Here is a 19,513-nt window from a genome sequence, read left to right as displayed (position 1 = left end):
TAGGACTTCCAAAACTATGTTGAATAATAGTGGTGAGGGTGGACATCCTTGTCTTGTTCCTGATCTTAGAGGAAATGCTTTCAGTTTTTCACCATTGAGAATGATGTTTGCTGTGGGTTTGTAGTATATGGCCTTTATTATGTTGAGGTAGGTTCCCCCTCTATGCCCACTTTCTGGGGAGTTTTTATCAAAAATGAGTGTTGAATTTTGTCAAAAGGTTTTTCTGTATCTATTGAGATGATCATATGGTTTTTCTTCTTCAGCTTGTTAATATGGTGTATCACATTGATTGATTTGCGTATATTGAAGAATCCTTGCATCCCTGGGATAAGTCCCACTTGATCATGGTGTATGATCCTTTTAATGTGTTGTTGGATTCTGTTTGCTAGTATTTTGTTGAGGATTTTTGCATCTATATTCATCAGTGATATTGGTCTGTAATTTTCTTTTTTTGTAGTATCTTTGTCTGGTTTTGGTATCAGGGTGATGGTGGCCTCATAGAATGAGTTTGGGAGTGTTCCTTCCTCCGCAATTTTTTGGAAGAGTTTGAGAAGGATGGGTGTTAGCTCTTCTCTAAATGTTTGATAGAATTCACCTGTGAAGCCATCTGGACCTGGACTTTTGTTTGTTGGAAGATTTTTAATCACAGCTTCAATTTCATTACTTGTGATTGGTCTGTTCATACTTCCTGTTTCTTCCTGGTTCAGTCTCGGAAGGTTATACCTTTCTAAGAATCTGTCCATTTCTTCCAGGCAGTCCATTTTATTGGCATAGAGTTGCTTGTAGAAGCTTCTTAGGATGCTTTGTATTTCTGCGGTGTCTGTTGTAACTTCTCCTTTTTCGTTTCTCATTTTATTGATTTGAGTCCTCTCTCTCTTTTTCTTGATGAGTCTGGCTAATGGTTTATCAATTTTGTTTATCTTCTCAAAGAACCATCTTTTAGTTTTATTGATCTTTGCTATTGTTTTCTTTGTTTCTATTTAATTTATTTCTTCTCTGATCTTTATCATTTCTTTCCTTCTGCTAACTTTGGTTTTTGATTGTCCTTTCTCTAGTTCCTTTAGGTGTAAGGTTAGATTGTTTACTTGAGATTTTTTCTTGTTTCTTGAGTTAGGCTTGTATTGGTATAAACTTCCCTCTTAGAACTGCTTTTGCTGCATCCCATAGGTTTGGGATCGTCGTGTTTTCATTGTCATTTGTCTCTAGGTAGTTTTTGAGTTCCTCTTTGATTTCTTCAGTGATCTCTTGGTTATTTAGTAACGTGTTGTCTAGCCTCCATGTGTTTGTTCTTTTTACATTTTTTTTGTCTGTAATTAATTTCTAATCTCATAGTGTTGTGGTCAGAAGAGATGCTTGATATGATTTCAGTTTTCTTAAATTTACTGAGGCTTGATTTGTGACCCAAGATCTGATCTATCCTGGAGAATGTTCCGTGCGCACTTGAGAAGAAAGTGTAATCTGCTGTTTTTGGATGGAATGTCCTATAAATATCAATTAAATCTATCTGGTCTATTGTGCTGTTTAAAGCTTGTGTTTCCTTATTAATTTTCTGTTTGGATGATCTGTTCATTGGTGTGAGTGAGGTGTTATAGTCCCCTACTATTATTGTGTTACTGTCGATTTCCTCTTTTAGAGCTGTTAGCAGTTGCCTATGTATTGATGTGCTCCTATGTTGGGTGCATATATATTTATAATTGTTATATCTTCTTCTTGGATTGATCCCTTGATCATTATGTAGTGTCCTTCGTTGTCTCTTGTAACATTATTTTAAAGTCTATTTTATCTGATATGAGTATTGCTACTCCAGCTTTCTTTTGATTTCCATTTGCATGGAATATCTTCTTCCTTGCCTTCACTTTCAGTCTGAATGTGTCCCTAGGTCTGAAGTGGGTCTCTTGCAGACAGCATACATACGGGTCTTGTTTTTGTATCCATTCAGCAAGCCTGTGTCTTTTGGGTGAAGCATTTAATCCATTCACATTTAAGGTAACTATTGATATGTATGTTCCTATTACCATTTTCTTAATTGTTTTGGGTTTGTTTTTGTAGGTCCTTTTCTTCTCTTGTGTTTCCCACTTAGAGAAGTTCCTTTAGCGTTTGTTGCTGGGCTGGTTTGGTGGGGCTGAATTCTCTTAACTTTTGCTTGTCTGTAAAGCTTTTGATTTCCCCATCGAATCTGAATGAGATCCTTGCCGGGTAGAGTAATCTTGGTTGTAGGCTCTTCCCTTTCATGGGAAGTATAAGTATATAATGCTACTTTAAGTATATCATGCCACTCCCTCCTGGCTTGTAGAGTTTCTGCTGAGAAATCAGCTGTTAACCTTATGGGAGTTCCCTTGTATGTTTTTTGTTGTTTTTCCCTTGCTGCTTTCAATAATTTTTCTTTGTCTTTAATTTTTGCCAGTTTGATTACTATGTGTCTTGGCGTGTTTCTCCTTGGGTTTATCCTGTATGGGACTTTCTGCACTTCCTGGACTTGGGTGGCTATTTCCTTTCCCATGTTAGGGAATTTTTCGACTATAATCTCTTCAAATATTTTCTCGGGTCCTTTCTCTGTCTCTTCTCCTTCTGGGACCCTTATACTGCGAATGTTGTTGTGTTTAATGTAGTCCCAGAGGTCTCTTAGGCTGTCTTCATTTCTTTTCATTCTTTTTTCTTTATTCTGCTCTGCAGCAGTGAATTCCACCATTCTGTCTTCCAGGTCACTTATCCGTTCTTCTGCCTCAGTTATTCTGCTATTGATTCCTTCTAGTGTATTTTTCATTTCAGTTACTGTATTGTTCATCTCTCTTTGTTCTTTCATTCTTCTAGGTCTTTGTTAAACATTTCTTGTGTCTTCTCCATCTTTGCCTCCATTCTTTTTCCAAGGTCCTGGATCATTCTCACTATCATTATTCTGAATTCTTTTTCTGGAAGGTTGCCTATCTCCATTTCATTCAGTTGTTTTTCTGGGGTTTTATCTTGTTCCTTCATCTGGTACATAGCCCTCTGCCTTTTCATCTTGTCTGTCTTTCTGTGAATGTGGTTTTCATTCCACAGCCTGTAGGACTGTAGTTCTTCTTGCTTCTGCTGTCTGCCCTCTGGTGGATGAGGCTGTCTAAGAGGCTTGTGCAAGTTTCCTGATGGGAGGGACTGGTGGTGGGTAGAGCTGACTGTTGCTCTGGTGGGCAGAGCTCAGTAAAACCTTAATCCGCTTGTCTGCTGATGGTTGGGGCTGGGTTCCCTCCCTGTTGGTTGTTTGGCCTGAGGTGACCCAACACTGGAGCCTACCTGGGCTCTTTGGTGGGGCTAATGGCGGACTCTGGAAGTGCTCTCGCCAAGGAGTACTTCTCAGAACTTCTGCTGCCAGTGTCCTTTTCCTCACAGTGAGCCACAGCCACCCCCCGCCTCTGCAGGAGACCCTCCAACACTAGCAGGTAGGTCTGGTTCAGTCTCCCCTGGTGTCACTGCTCCTTCCCCTGGGTCCCGATGCACACACTACTTTGTGTGTGCCCTCCAAGAGTGGAGTCTCTGTTTCCCCCAGTCCTGTCGAAGTCCTGCAGTCAAATCCCGCTAGCCTTCAAAGTCTGATTCTCTAGGAATTCCTCCTCCCGGTGCCGGACCCCCAGGTTGGGAAGCCTGATGTGGCGCTCGGAGCCTTCACTCCAGTGGGTGGACTTCTGTGATATTAAGTGTTCTCCAGTTTGTGAGTCACCCACCGAGCAGTTATGGGATTTGATTTTATTGTGATTGCGCCCCTCCTACCGTCTCATTGTGGCTTCTCCTGTGCCTTTTGATGTGTGGTATCTTTTTTGGTGAGTTCCACTGTCTTCCTGTCGATGACTGTTCAGCAGTTATTTGTGATTCTGGTGTTTTCGCAAGAGGGAGTCTAGTGTAGTTATCCATTTGTGTCATTCTGTAGATTACACATTTCTCTTTCTGACTTACTTCACTTAGTATGATAATCTCTAGCTCCATCCATGTTACTGCAAATGGCCTTATTTCATTCTTTTTTTATGGCCGAGTAGTATTCCACTGTATATATATACCACATCCTCTTTATCTGTTCATCTTTCGATGGACATTTAGGTTGTTTCCATGTCTTGGCTATTGTCAATGGTGCTGCTGTGTACATAGGGGTGCATGTATCTTTTTGAATTATAGTTTTGAAGGCCACTTAATTCTTTATGGGTGGAGGGAAGGATGGGGTACAAGTATTTGGGGGCAGGTGGTGATGGGTGGTTTGGGTAATGCCATTGGAAGCAGACAGTGTTCTCCTGACTGCCTCTATTTTCTTTGAAATTAGAGGGGCAGGAATGGTCATCAGCTGAGATTGGTTTTGGGATAGATGGGGAACTGTTTTAATTTTCTTTTATTTTTCAATTCTACTTTAGAACAGGTCTACAATATTTTGGAAACATTGCTTACCAGTTATAAACATTGTTGTTGTCAGCAAAGCTGATGGTTTGTATATGTTTGGAGAGTTCAGTCTGATAATGTATCAGCCCATGAGCTTGAATGGGCCCAGGATTGAAGGTGACTTGGTTTTATTCACCAGTAAATATTTTTAACATACCTATTACATCCAAGGCATTTTGATAGGTGCTATTAAAATACAAAGAATTACTAGGAAATGATAGAATAAGTTCGGTTGCTCTAGCCTAAAAGTCAGAGTACTAGGTTCCTTTCACTTATCAGCTATGCCACTTTGTATTGTAAAGGAACTTTTGGGCCTGGGAATTTCCTTTTCTGTATAACAGAGGGTGTGGACCAGATGAGCACTAAGATGGTATAAGATAGTAAAATACACACTTACACACCCACAACTTATAGATACTTGATATAGATACTTGATATAGACAATAAAACCTTGATATAGACATTAACACCTGAGGACGATAAGAAGGGGAAAATTTGCCTCGTGACACAAAATGTTCAAGGATAGGGCTGTTGGCGGATCTCCGTGAGAATATAGTCTGTAATACAGTGTCTTACTGATGGCAGCTTTGAAGCGTTGATAGTACTCCCTCAGGCATACGTGATGAAGTATATAGCGTTCTGGAAAAAAAGCTAAGTTTCTTCAAAAAAAAGTAGCTAAAATGAAAAAACATTAGTTTGTATATAAAGATAAGAAGGTTGTATACATTGATGTTTTAAGCAGTTAATGAGTAAAAGTTACTATATGGCAATTACTTATTTTGTGGTGAATAAAATATATTTGTCCCAAATTCTCAAGTTTTTAGATAATACTTTTTATCCTGAAGATAGTTTCAAGGAATATCCTTAATTGCTCCCAGGAGTAGATGGAGAGAAGAAGTAATTTGACAGAGTTTCCAGATGGCCATTAAAAAATACTAAATTTCCTTTCAGTTCCTAATGACACACTGTGCATTTTGTTGTATTTCCTCTCCAGACAAATCAAGTAATCCTGATGTGAGCACGAATCTGCTGTAACCCAGATTTAACTTTATTAAAACAGACGGTACAAAAGGAGAAGAAAAGTCTTTTACCGTCCCCTATGGGCAAAGCTCAAACTTATTTATCCTCATCCAAAGGCAGTTTCTCTCTGTTTTGGCCTGACTTCTGGGAGCCCAGAACTCTTAAAAGATGTTTTCTTGAACATAGTGAGCTCTTTTCTTGTCTGTCCTAGTGTTCTTGGCTGAGCTTCCCGTATTCTGGCTGCTTTTACTCATTAATATTCAGCTTGATCCATAGTGACCGAGAAGGCAGCAAAGGGCTGGAAATTAGTGCAATGAAAGGTCCTATCAGGGCTTTCTGAGGAAAGATGCAAATGTATCCAGGAATAGTGTAACCAAGTTTCATTTTCTCAAGTTAGTTGAATGCTTAAGGCTTTCAATCCATTTAAATAGGAAGTGGTTGGTTTTTTTTTTCTTTTTTTTGATGTGGATTCAATTAGGACTTAACTTTTTTTGCCTCCTTTACAGTAAATATACTTTTCTCGTTGAGAATAAAATAATGAATCAGGTTAAGATAAGCATAACACATTTCTTGGCTCAAGCATATTTACCCAGATTGACAAATATTAAATCATTTACCAATTGCTGTCAGCCACATGGCGGAGATGAAATTGATTGTAAAAGTGGAAACTGTATAACTTCAGAATTAGTTGTTTCCTTTTCAGCATACTGAAAAAACACATTTAGCTATTCATCCAAGGATGTAATTATTTCTTTCAAAGATGGCTTTGAAATGAGTAATCAACATATATACTTTATAAGGTTTTACAGTATAGAGTCTTATTTTTTTTTTTAATTTATTTATTTTTGGCTGCTTTGGGTCTTTCTTGCTGTGCGCAGGCTTTCTCTAGTTGTGGTGAGCGGGGGCTACGCTTCGTTGCAGTGCGCCGGCTTCTCATTGCGGTGGCTTCTCTTGTTGCAGAACACGGGCTCTAGGCACACGGGCTTCAGTAGTTGGGGCATGTGGGCTCAGTAGTTGTGGCTTGCAGGCTCTAGAGCGCAGGCTCAGTAGTTGTGGCGCATGGGCTTAGTTGCTCCGCGACACGTGGGATCTTCCTGGACCAGGGCTGGAACCTGTGTCCCCTGCATTAGCAGGCGGATTCTTAACCACTGAGCCGCCAGGCAGGTCCCTACAGTGTAGAATCTTTCAGTATAAGTTTTGGGTTTTTTTCTTCAGGGGAAATTGATTGTGTTCTGTTAAAGAAAATCTGAAAAGTACATAATTGAAGAGTGTGGTCGTTATTTCTCCAGACTGCAGCACTTTTTTATGAAGCCTGTTTTCATAGAAATCAATTTGTAAATCCTATCTGTTTGCTTATTAAGGTTTGAGGCTTCCTAGAAGGCTAGAAGGAAATCCTATTACCACAGATGCTTCCACAACTAAATCTGTGCATTAAAAAAAAAAAAATCTGTCAATTGCTTTTTTAAAATTCAGTGTAATATTGATATAAAAATTATTGTGCGACAAACATATCTGATGCTTTTAAGTCATAATGGGATTTGGCCTTCATTGAAATAATTAGGGTGAAGACTCCTTGCTATCCCATCAGTTGTCCCATACTGTAGCAGCGTCTGGGCAGGGCTGATGGGAGGGAGGTAGAAACCATTACCCTTGGACGCTAACTTTATTCAGTCACATCATGAACAGAATATTCTTATGTGGACAGGCAGTGGAGCTTCTTCAGATGACTTCAGTATTAAACACTGTTTTTTTTGAAGTTGCAGCCTTGAAAGACAACTGTGTTTTATCATTAGAATTCTGATAGTGCCTCTCTGAGGCTGATGTGGGATGACTGGAAGTGGTTGAGCTCTGTAATGACATGTCTGATGTTTTCTTCTCAAACCTGTGCTGGATAAAAATGTTGTGTTTTTTCAGCATCCATTTATCCCATAAATATTTACTAAGCACCCGATTATATGGACTAATTCAGTTTTTTCACTAACAGTTTCTGCTAATCAGCGAGGCTTCAAATGCCTTCTAGTCTTGGCCCGTGGCTACTGTGGAAAAAGAACGGAGGAACATGCTTTAATTACACAGAAACAAGTAATTTAAATGAAAGTGGTTCAAAATAATATTTCAGAATAATCCAAAATCAGTATTTTGAGTTACATAGTGAATGGTTCTTCTTGGGCTACTCAGGATAAATTAAAATATTGAAATGGGGAGTTAACCTAACTGGTGTAGGGTGTAGTGTTCCAAAGTGTGACGGTAAAGCTGTAAGCCATCAACTCCATAGAGCAACTCAAATTGGCCTTGCTGTTTGTGATGCCAGACATTAGAATCCTCTCCTAGATATGCATATTGATATGCATATGATATACAATAATGTTTTGTTTAGTCTTGATTATTAAATGAGATAGTCATCTATAAAAATGTTTATTTGATTACATAAGCAATATTTGCTAATGCTGAGAATTTGGAAAGTACAGCAACCTGCCACATGGAGTTGGTGTATTCTGTTATGTTTTGCCTTTTTTTTAATATTAATTTAGATCCTGAAGGGTAGTTGAGATTTATATGTGCATATGCATTTATGTATAGACTGTTATAGTTTGATATTCTGTTTTTTTAATCTACTTTTTTTTTTTTTTTTTTTTTTGTGGCACGTGGGCCTCTCACTGTTGTGGCCTCTCCCGTTGCGGAGCACAGGCTCCGGACGCGCAGGCTCAGCGGCCATGGCTCACGGGCCCAGCCGCTCTGCGGCACGTGGGATCCTCTCAGACCGGGGCACGAATCCGTGTCCCTTGCATCGGCAGGTGGACTCTCAACCACTGTGCCACCAGGGAAGCCCCCTAATCTACTTTAAAAAAAAATTTTTTTTTGTATTAGCACAATGACTTTTATTTATTTTTATTTTTTAACATCTTTATTGGAGTATAGTTGCTTTACAGTGGTGTGTTAGTTTCTGCTTCATAACAAAGTGAATCAGCTGTACATATATCCCCATATCTCCTCCCCCTTGCGTCTCCCTCCCACCCTCCCTATCCCACCCTCTAGGTGGTCACAATAATCTACTATTATCATGAACATTTCCTCATGTTTTTAAAATTGTAATTGCTAGTGAAAACATAATATTCCATCACATGTATGTACCATAATTCAACCATTTCCCTATTTTTGAACATTTAGTTTTCTAATTTAAGTTTTTACTGTTAACTTACTATAGTTTGTCATAATCTTTAATGAGCATAGTTGCTTGATTCTTTGATATGTGTATTTTTGTTACATCTAATATGATGAAATTTATACATGAAATATGCATATGATTTATTTAAGTGAAATTTTAATATGGATATATACACACACAAACACAATTACTATACTTTAAATTTTTTTCAAAATTCTGACATTAATCAGAAAAAATGCTACTTTGAGTAGAGTGAAGACTGACTAGGAAATATTTTATACTGTTACATTTAATTATTTTACTTTTTTGTGTAGCCTTAGATGTGATCATTGTTATCTTTTTCATAAAATAAAGCTATAGAAATGTCTAATTAAATAAGTTGCTGAAAGTAGAAGTGTTTAAGGAGAGTATTGAGATGGAAGTTTCATGGTAGGGATACAGGAATAGGAAATAATGTCTGATTAACCTGGGAAATGGGAGAGTGGGTCCTTTTTATTTTCATTCGCCTGTTTGGAAATTTTGTAACTTGATGGAGGCATAAATTTGATTTTAATATCAAAACCCCGTGTGCCAGTTAATGAATCGATAACACAAAGTCTTTAATGCAACATTCAATTCCTACATTGAAGACTTAGTGCTGTTTTAAATTTTCTGGCAGGAGCAAGCTGTTTCTTTATCCTTGTCTTTATTTCCCCATTAAAGTCATCCCTTAGGACGGCTGTGGGGGGATTGGTTCCAGGACCCTCAAGGATGCCAAAACCCGTGGATGCTCAAGTCCCCTGTATACAATGCTGTAGTATTTGCATATAGCCTATGAATATCCACACTTCAGATCACCTCTGGACTACTTAGAATACCTAATACAGTGTAAATGCTACGTAAATGGTTGCCAGCATGGCAAAGTCAAGGTTTGCTTTCTGGGACTTCCTGGAATTTTTTTCCTCTGAATATTTCTGATCTATGGTTGGTTGAATCCACACATATGGAACCTCAGGATACAGAGGGTGAACTGTATATCCTGTATTATGTTTTTTAAACCTCTTGCATTTCAAATTATATGTTTATTAAAAAATTTTTTGAACATGATTACTGTGTGGTAAGTTTTAAAGTCACTCCTGCCCCGCTCCAGGCTGTATCATGAGTGTATAAGAATTCAGTTGATCTTTGTGGATTTTTTTCTTTCTCAGGTAACATTGCTGCTTGTTTGTCGCTCTAGGGGCCAGCAAAGTACAAATCTAGAGAGGAAAATTGAGGTAATGGGCTAATAAGAAGGGCCAGGAAAAACCCAAATAGCTCCGCAGGGGCAGAGAGGGAATGTTTATGACCTAGACTCAAATTGCCAGGACTGGAGAGTAGGAGATAGAGCCAGGAGCTTCTGTCTCACACACACACACACACACACACACACACACGCACACACAGGAGATAGAGCCAGGAGCTTCTGTCACACACACACACACACAGGAGGTAGAGCCAGGAGCTTCTGTCACACACACACACACACACACACACAGGAGGTAGAGCCAGGAGCTTCTGTCACACACACACACACACACACACACAGGAGGTAGAGCCAGGAGCTTCTGTCACACACACACACACACACACACACACACACAGGAGATAGAGCCAGGAGCTTCTGTCACACACACACACACAGGAGAGAGAGCCAGAAGCTTCTGTCACACACACACACACACGAGATAGAGCCAGGAGCTTCTGTCACACACACACACACACGCACACACAGGAGATAGAGCCAGGAGCTTCTGTCTCTCACACACACACACACACACACACACACCCCTACCTCAGTACCTGGCTGCTCCTCTTACCCCCAGGGCTGTCAAATGCAGTAAGGGAAAGAGGAGTATTCTCCTTAAGAGGTTCCTCCCCTGCCAGGATCACAGAGAAGAGAAGCTGATGCTGAAACCCCAGTGAACAGCTTATTGCAAAAAAGGACCCAGTTGAGCCGTTTAATGTGCCCTCAATCCCAAGCGCACTTCACAGGTATGTCTGGTATGTCTGGTGATTTAGCAGAATTTATAGACTATAGAATCAGCCCATCTACGGACATCAACTGTGAGAAAATGACAGTAGCTGTTTTGCGGTTTTGCCTTAAGAGGAGAGATTCTTGCGTTAACATCCCACCTAAAAGACTTAGTTCTAAAAATTGAATAACAGTCTTTAGATTGAATTAAGTGGACCGGTCAGGCAGGGCTGGATGCTTGTTTCCAGATGTTTCTTTCCCAGATCAACATTAATTTGTTGGCGAAGAAGGCACATGGAATGATTTGGACACCTCAGAGCCAGGGATCATTTGATCAGTTAAAACCAGACTGTCTGGAGACAGCCTTCTGCCTGTTCTTGATTCTAACAATGGATTGTTGTAGCCGCTAACGCCTCCCTGCAGGGTCAGGAAGCTGACCGATGCTGAAGGCCGGAGAGAAACACCCCTCAACGGTAATTTTCCACAGAGCGGAGCTAGGCTAAGGAAACAACGTTCATTCAACAGATACTTTTGAGCTTACACTGTGTTCATTGCACTGTCTTGTCCTCCAAAAGTCTAGAGGGAGAAAGAAAAGAACTCCTTCAGGGATACAGAGCAGTCATGTAGTGAGGGGTAAGTGAGGGGTGGTAGTCCAGACTTGAAGTGTGAAACAGACATGAACTCTGGAAAAGCAATGTCTGGACAATAATCAGGACACATGGTGACCTGAAATTTTATTTAGAGAGTTCACAGTTGGTTTTTCGGGTTATTTGTTCCACGCTTCTTTGACAGAACTTGAGGGAAACCTGTAATGCAAAGTAGTAGAGACAGGTAGAGACATTTAAGAAATTTGGTTCTCATGAGGGATCTTTCCAAGGATCTGTCGAAGTTTTTGCAGACGCGCCTTCTGCTGCCATTTAGGATCTTTGGAAATATCAAAGTTCGTTTGTTTGGGGAAGAATGTTAGGCGGTGTTCGATCGTATTTAATCCAGGTGGGAGAAATGTGAGAAGGTGCAGAGGCAAGCCTTACTGATCTGAGTGTCAGTCAGCACGGGGTTTCTGAGCGATATAAATTGCCCACTCAAGCTAAACAGGGCATCCGTTCTTCTGCCTTGACTTACATAATTTCCCCAGGTAATCTCGTTCCATCTGTTCTACTTTTTGTACTTGTGGGAATTAACTCCAGACTGACGACACCAGACGCATGCACCCAACTTCAGCAACCCGAGTCACCTTGTGTCATACAGTGAACTCTTAGAGCTGCCCCTCCTTCTCTTCTGTCTACTCCCTTGTCTCCTGGAGCAAGGGTCTTCAGACCCTTGCTCCTCTAAGTGCGGTCCATGACCCGCAGCATCAGTGTCACCCGGCTTGTTGGAAATGCAGAGGCTCCAGCCCCAGTCCAGACCTACTGAATTTGAATCTGCATTTTAACAAGCTCTCTATGTAATTCTATGCACATTAAAGTTTGAGACATGCCGTCTTAGACTTTGCTGTCTCTCACCATCTCACATCCAGGCAATCAATTAGTAATGTCAAAAGGTTGTCTCTCCTCAGTAATCTCAATAATCAGGATAGTGGGTTGGGATTGTATCTGTTGAAAGGCACACCATGGAGGACTAAAGCTCTCCAGTGCACTGCAGCCTCCAGCACTCCCTGCTACCTCCTTGCCTCTTTCAATCATTTACCTGCCTGCCCCTGAAGACATCTGTTCCCGAGCATCCTGCCCTGGCCACCCTCACTTCACTGCACCAGTCCCGAGCTTCATTTTCTTTGGACTAAGTGACTGCAAGGGCCTCTGAACTGGCCTCCAGCGTCGTTCTGATCTGCTCACCCTCAGATCCACCTGCCTATAAATCCAGATTCCACACCTGCTGAAATTCCTTGGTGGCTTCTCATCACTCGCTGCTCTTTTCTAGAAGTTACTCCCTGAGTACACCTGGCTGATTCTGTCCTCTGTTTTGTACCTCCCCCCCCGCCCCCGCCCCCATTTCCCTGAACTCTCCCTTCCTGCTCAGCCCTTGGACATCACTGTAGTGTTACCTACCCTGTCTGCTCTTGACCCCCTCCCAGTCCTGTCCTCTACTACCAAAGGAGCACCGCCCAGAGGAAAGCTGTGTGGCTGTGCTCTCCCACAGGGGAATGTGATGCCCTTGGGAGCAGGGGCTGTATTTTTATTTGTACCTGATATCCTGTGGCTGAGTGCAAGGTCTGATAATTATAGAGAGTGATCAATAGATGTTTCTTAACTTGAATTTGTTACACTGACTAGGAAATTTGGTTTGTTTTCCTGGAGTTATTCATACAGCTAAGTCTTCCCCCCACCCCTTTCTGGAACTCGGGTACGCATAATTAGATCAATCATAGTTCTTGGTTTATGGCAGATTATCGTTGGTCCATGCTCGCCTCCCTTTATTTATTTAATAGTAAATTAATATGCACTCCCGACACCTCTTCCTCCCCAACATGAGAACCAATACCTTATTGTTCATCTTTATTTGGTTTTGTATCTCTCCTTTGTATCATCCCCCGCTTCCCTGCCACCTCCCCTGCCCACCCCATCCTTGACAACTTATTCTTGAATTCCCTTGACCATTTATTCTGAGCCAGGCATGCTGATGAGCAAGTCCCTGAGTAACTCACGGAATCCTCCAAACAACTCCGTGAAGTAAGCAATCCAATACAATTCTTTCTTTTTTCTATTTTATGCTATTTGAGGGCAGTGGTTACTGTCATCTTGATTAGGAATGGTATCACATGGTATCCTCACCTTGTTGCTGTCTTTTTACTTTTTTAAAATCGAAATTGGCTCACAGTATTTCTCCAGTAGGCATGGGGTTGATTTTTGGTTTTAAGTGTATGTTCATTAGTACCCTTAGATACTTGCTTCACTGCATCACTGTTTTCCTTTAATAAGGTTTATATTTGGAAAGGCTGATGTTTATGGCCTTCTTGCCATCTACTAAGCTCAATCTGTTATGATATGGATTCTCCCCTGTTACTATGAGAAATCACGATGTTTTTCCTTCTGTAAAAACCCTACTGAGTTTCTAGTTCTTTGTTTAAATTGAATATGGCTCATTCTTCTCTCTTTCAATCTTTGGGATCAAAATAATGTTTTCTCTTAAGATAAATTAAACATTTCAGTTTTATCTATATTTTATAATTTGTTATAAGTAGAGTGATTATATATTTATGAATTAAATGTAGAACAGGTTCTGCTGAAGTGTACTAGTGTAATACTAGGACTGACCGTTTGAAATTTGAACTTTAAAGATCATACTGTAGAGTCACTTTAATTATCAGAATGATTTTTTGAAAGATTGTCAGATTTTTCCAGTTCCTTCACTTGAATCTTTCTTGGGGAATGGAATTTTGTTACATTTGGAAATTTCCTCTTTTTTAATATAGATTTTCTTTCCATTTATTGAATTTATTGATGTATTTCCTACTCACATACTTTATAGTTTTGTCCGCTCTTCTTAGCTTAAAAATCTATTAACTTTAGGTGTCAGTCATTCATTTTCAAAAGAATCATGTACTGTTTTTGGTTGTCAATTTCATTGCATTTTCCTTGTCTATATTGTTTGTTTCTTAATAGAGTTTGCCTTTTCTAATTTTATTTTGGCTTGTTAATAATTTGTTCCCTAAGTTCTTCATCAAGAGGCTTGGTTTATTATGCTTTTCTTTTTTCTTTTCATTTTGTCACCAATATAATCACAGTCGTAGAGAAACGAATTCTCTGAATTCTCTTTCCTCCTGCTTTCCAGCATTTTGTTATCTTATTTACCAAACATATTTTATTGTGTTCTGAATTCCTTCCCAGGTTCAGCCTTTGAGATACTTTGGTTTTCAGTTTGCATATACTGGAACATTATTCAAGATTGATTTTTTATTTGTTTGTTTGTTTGTTTTTGCGGTACGCGGGGCCTCTCACTGTTGTGGCCTCTCCCGTTGCGGAGCCAGGCTCCGGACGCGCAGGCCCAGTGGCCATGGCTCACGGGCCCAGCCGCTCCGCGGCATGTGGGATCTTCCCGGACCGGGGCATGAACCCGTTTTGTCATAATGTAGGCCAAATTTTTGACTTACTGCATGATCCATTTTTGTAAGTCATTTGGTTAGAATTGGAAATCTAGTGTGCTTCTCTTTTTTTTTTTCATTTACTCCTATATGGCAGTTAGGTTATTCCAGGCGAATTTCATTGTCTGCTTAAGCTGTCCTGTTCTGGCAGGGGCCTTTCAAGTCTTACTCTTGTAGTTCTCTCTGGCCACGTCATCCCAGCTTTCCCTCTTTTGTTTACATTGCTGCTAGCTTTTCATTTATATTTACTTATTTGCTGGCTAGACTAGAACGCTTAGATTCGCTGGCTAGACTAGAACAAATAGATTTGCTTTAATGTACCTTGAGGCTCTTTGTCTAATTCCCTAATAGCTAGCGTGTTTGGAGCACCCACTACCTACTATGGTAGTTGCTTTTACATACTTTCTCTTGTTTACTCTTCACAGGATCCCTGCAAGTTAGGTGGCATTATTCTCATTTGACAGAGGAAGAAGCTGAAGCATTGAGATGCTGGACACAGTTCCCCAAGTCACATGACTCGTAGGAGAATGACCTAGCAGACAGGGCTGTCTCCTTGCTGGAGCTGGCTCTGAAGCATGGCCTTCCTGTGACAGTGACAGTGACAGTGGGTTCTGTACACACTGGGTACACCTGGGAATGTCCCCTGATTTTTAGTCTGTGTGCATTTTTTGGATAGGTAATCAGTTACACTAAAAAAAAAAATAATTCAATGGAACTTTAAAAAAATAGGAAGTTTGTTCTATTTATGTTTTCTTTTACATTCGAGATATTTCACAAGATAAGCTACCAGATGTAATTGGGATGTAATTTGCGCTGTTCTCCACTATCCTGATTGTTTTTGCATTTTCTTGCTTTCACGTTTCTGGGATGAACTTAAACTCTGATTTTCTATGGAACTAAATTGGAAGATAATGATATGTGCTTATTCTGTATAGGCAGCTCTGAACTTTGCTATATGTGATTTGTGTACCATTGGTAGTGTAATTAACCCTTCTCAACAATCTCTTTATTCAGGATTCAGTGTTCTTCAGATTTCTTAACTCTGATGTTAATAGATCAGCAGTGACTCTAGGAAAAAGCTGCTCACGTTGGTGCTACTATGGCCTCATCTGTTTGACACTTCACCCCTCACTGTTCTGTCTCCCCCAGACTAGCTCCTTAGGGATTTAGTAAGGGCTGCTCTGACAGTGGTGTCCCCTCACTCACCCCATCTTTCCTTCCCACATGTGTGGCTCAGGTATGAAGCCAGGAGGAATTGTCCTTAGGTCTCCTGTCTCTGATCCCCTACTTCTGCTCTAAATACCCAGCACATCGGATATTTGAAAAATAGAGACTGGCTCACAAAATCATAAGCAGGGGACACTTGGGAGATCGACCAACTTGTCTCAGGCCTCTGTAGCTGTTTCCCACCTTAAACACTAGTCAACATTGCCACACACTACTGAGCTTGAAGGAGGCTGTACTTGATGGAGCAATAATCTGGAATATTACTACATGGTTTTTTTTGGATTCTAGAATCCTTTCCCCTCACAGTTCAAAAGCGTATCTGTTCTAGTGTCAGGTTTGTGTTTCAGCATGCTTTTTGAATAGCATTATAGGCAATAAGGAAATGCTTTTATTTCCATTTTTTCATTAGCATTTGTAGTAAAATTGTTTAATTCTTGTTATTTTATATTAGCGACTTCCATCTTGGCCTCTTTTCTAGAACTGATGTGGCGTTTAGCATTTTCAGTAAGTCATATTCCATCATTATAGTAACAGACTCCCTTGATCTTCTGAAAACAATCGACTAATGTTATAAACAATTATAACATTTTGCTAACATTAAATTATTAGGGGGAGGGTCATGAGTCTCCTGCATAAGCTCTTCCTACCCTATTGCTTTTGTTGTGACCTGCTCAGGTGTTGGTCTTATTGACAAATTGTTTCAGATCATTTAGGTCATGAAATACTTTCTTCTGTCTTCAAACAAACTGAGGGTTTTGCCTCAGTTCTGGGCCTGGGTGATAATTTCCTTTGTGCATATTTTCTTTCAGGCTCTTCTTTCTCTTTCCCTAAATCTGAAGGATTCTTTTCTTTGCATCTTAAATGTTATCTCATCTTCTTTCTTGGCAGGTACTACAGAGTATCCTGTTTTTTGTTTTTTTAATGCAGTTTAAAAACTTGACCATTGGGTTATGGTTTTGTTGTTTTTGTTTACTTGGGTGGCTTTAACTTGAAGATTGCTTCTTAATAATTTATGTCAATAGTCTCCTTCAATTCTTAGAAATTAAAAAAATTACTTCTGTGATTTTGGTTCATATTGTTCAGTTTCTCAAACCTTTCTGCTCTCCATGGTTTTCTTGGCCCATGAATTTATCTTGCATTGTTACATCCATTTGTGCACATTGTACTGGTATATTTTCAAATCAGTTAATTCTCTGGAATGGGATATGGTTTTGATTTTTGTCAGCTCGTTTATACCTTTAGTTTCCTTCTGAAGAAATAGTTCATAAACTTTTTGGAATAATGGACTCTTTTCTGGGCTTGAACACAACTACTGATGGGTGGTCCTACAGAAGAACTGTGGACCCCTTCCCTTGCCCAGAAAAAGGGGGATACATAATTTCAGAGCTTCGTGGATCCCAAGTTTCTGTATGATTCTCCCCTCCTTTTTAAAAACTCCATGGAGAACATGCTGTATATGGACTGCTTGACCTTGCTTTTTCACTTAAACCATATTGGCAGGTCCTTTAATTAGGTGGGAATGGTGACTATGAAAAGCAGCAGCCAGTCAGTCCCTCCCATAACTGCTGGAGTTAGTGAATTTTGTTCTACTTCTAATTAAACTAGTTTTTTTTTTTTTTTTTTTGCGGTACGCGGGCCTCTCACTGTTGTGGCCTCTCCCGTTGCGGAGCACAGGCTCCGGACGCGCAGGCTCAGCGGCCGTGGCTCATGGGCCCAGCCGCTCCGCAGCACGTGGGATCTTCCCGGACCGGGGCACGAACCCATGTCCCCTGCATCGGCAGGCGGACTCTCAACCACTGCGCCACCAGGGAAGCCCTAAACTAGTTTTTAATAATGACATTAAGTATTATGTTCTTCCTCTATAATTAGACACTTACCTTGGGGAAATGTCAGTGGCTCATTTGGTATTTACACGTTTTTCATTTTGTTATTTTAAGTAGCCTGTATCCTCCTCCTTCTCACCCTCATAGAAGTGTACATTGTGGAGGAAGAGGCAGGAGCCTCTGACACTCAGGCCCAGGGGATGAGGCCAGTGACCCAGGAGACAAGAGTGTCATGACATGTGAACATTCTTAGGTGATGATTTGTATGGTTTTTAATAATTTATTTTAAAAAAGTCCCCTCAGCTTTATTGAGATATAATTGACATATGACATTATGCACATGTATTTTAAATATCAAGCATCACAAATTCGCTTTAGCAAACATGTAATGCTCAAGTCTCTGCCAGGTGTCAGACAGGCCTCCTGTTTCATCTACATGTGGCTGGAGTGGGACCTCTTACTGTCAGATCTCTCTGTGCATTTCTTTCATACGAAAGTGTTTTAGGGCTTCCCTGGTGGCGCAGTGGTTGAGAGTCTGCCTGCCGATGCGGGGGACACGGGTTCGTGCCCCGGTCTGGGAAGATCCCACATGCCGCGGAGCGGCTGGGCCCGTGAGCCATGGCCGCTGAGCCTGCGCGTCCGCAGCCTGTGCTCCGCAACGGGAGAGGCCACAACAGTGAGAGGCCTGCGTACCGCAAAAAAAAAAAAAGTGTTTTAGAAGAGCGTAAAATTCTGTAGACGCAGAAAAAAGAAGGAAAAGTATTCTTCCCTACCCTAGTGGTGTCTCTGCAGTTCCCTTCATACCTTCCTCTTTTGAGTGTTATAGGTAAATTTGTTTTAAACTTTATTGGAGTGCATTTTACACGTCACCCATTTCCAGTGTACAATTCAATAACTTTAAGTAACTTTACCGAGGGGTGAAACTATCATCATGTGTTTTAGATCGTTTTCACCACCCCTTGCCCAGTAAGATCCCTCATGCCCATTTATAGTTGATTCTTGTCCCATTGCAAGACCGGATGACAGCCGCTGATCTGCCTTTTGTCTCCATGTTTGCTTTTTCTGGGTGTCTCATCTGAGCACAGTATGTGGTCTCTTGTGTCTTCCTTCCTTCCTTCCTTCCCTCCCTCACCCCTCCCCCTTCCTTCCTTCCTTCCCTCCCTCACCCCTCCCCCTTCCTTCCTTCCTTCCCTCCCTCCCCCTCCCCCTTCCTTCCTTCCTCCCTCCCTTCTTTCCTTCCTTTCTTCCTTCCTTCTTTCTTTCCTTCCTTCCCTCCCTTCCTCATTTATTTATTCACTTATTATTGAGGTATAGTTGATTTGCAATATTATATTAGTTTCAACTGTACAATAGTTAAAATTTTTAAAAATTGATTTCATAACTGGTTGTTGCGATAGCCTATACCTCTCTGGCCATATCAGTTAGTTGAGTGGTTTATCTGCAGTGATCTAAACAACTAGTCAGAAAATGTTTCCCATCAGTGTTTTGCTTTCAGCTTCACATAGTCGTTATTCGAAAAGTGCTTCCTCTTATGAATAGGACGGGACTGGAAGACAGCTACTAATGCAGGTCCTACGGAGTGCCCAGAATGTTCTGAGTCATTTAAGACTGTGGTGTACGCCAGGTTTTAACTGTGTGTCAGAACCAGTTGGAGGAGTTTGTTCAAAGTAGGCGTGTCTGAGCATCACTCTGGTCCCAGTGAATCAGGAGCAGGGTTTGGGGCCCGGGCATGCAGCTCTCAGCAAAATCTCCTTGGGTGGCTGGTGCACGGCCTTGATTGGGAAGTCCTGATCTAACAGGTGTTCCTTCTC

At 40.8% G+C, this 19,513-nt stretch overlaps 1 protein-coding gene across 16 annotated transcripts in view; it reads left to right on the top strand.

The window, feature by feature from the left end:
• Nucleotides 1–19,513, top strand: part of NHSL1 (NHS like 1) — a 336,607-nt gene that overhangs the window by 40,635 nt on the left and 276,459 nt on the right. The gene's annotated exons all lie outside the window — the stretch shown is intronic.

This window comes from Delphinapterus leucas, chromosome 12, assembly GCF_059928025.1.
Source record: "Delphinapterus leucas isolate spDelLeu-1000000601 "Yukka" chromosome 12, BTC_Dleu_Yukka2, whole genome shotgun sequence".
Classification (NCBI taxonomy): Eukaryota; Metazoa; Chordata; class Mammalia; order Artiodactyla; family Monodontidae; genus Delphinapterus; species Delphinapterus leucas.
The sequence above is the reverse complement of the archived record's forward strand: the minus strand, read 5'-3'. Positions and strand labels throughout refer to the sequence as shown.